We start from the raw sequence: 651 nt of genomic DNA on the forward strand, positions 1-651 counted from the left end.
CACATAGATTGTAACCTAAAAGCTATTCATGACGAAGCCAAACGTTTTTATAAAAAATTGCATCACCGTCTTTCTACTCGTTCAAATCCTCTCATCGAGAATTTATTATCCCTCACAATCCCAGGTAGCCCTCCAAGGTGACTTAAACGTAATTGGTGCAGAGACCTAACACATTAAAAAAAAAAAAAAAAAAAAAAAAAAAAAACAATAAGTAAACTAAATAAATCACTCAGGATTTAATTCTAACTGAAAGTGTCATCACTGGGTGTCTTCTTTCCCGAAATGTTGTACTTTATGTTCTGTTATATTTTTCTCTTTCCATCTTATAGCATATATACCTATTATGTCCTGCAATGATATAGATTGAATATTTTCTTGTAAAAAAAAAATATATATATATTTAGCTGTATAATATTGATATTTTTATTATTGGTTGTGTCGAACTGACAATTATTGTAATTATGTTTTATTTGTTGGGCCAAAAGGTGCCGAGTACTCAACGATTCTGGAAATATGAATATTCGGGGGGACTGAAGTTATCCTTGTACGAGGTCATTATACCCCGCCTTTGATGTTGTGAATTCAGCGAAGTTTTTGTCGATTAGTGCCGTTAGTCGTAGTATGCACAACGTGCATTCCAGTTGACTAGTT

The sequence above is a fragment of the Rhopalosiphum maidis genome, chromosome 2 (assembly GCF_003676215.2).
Source record: "Rhopalosiphum maidis isolate BTI-1 chromosome 2, ASM367621v3, whole genome shotgun sequence".
NCBI classification, from domain to species: Eukaryota; Metazoa; Arthropoda; class Insecta; order Hemiptera; family Aphididae; genus Rhopalosiphum; species Rhopalosiphum maidis.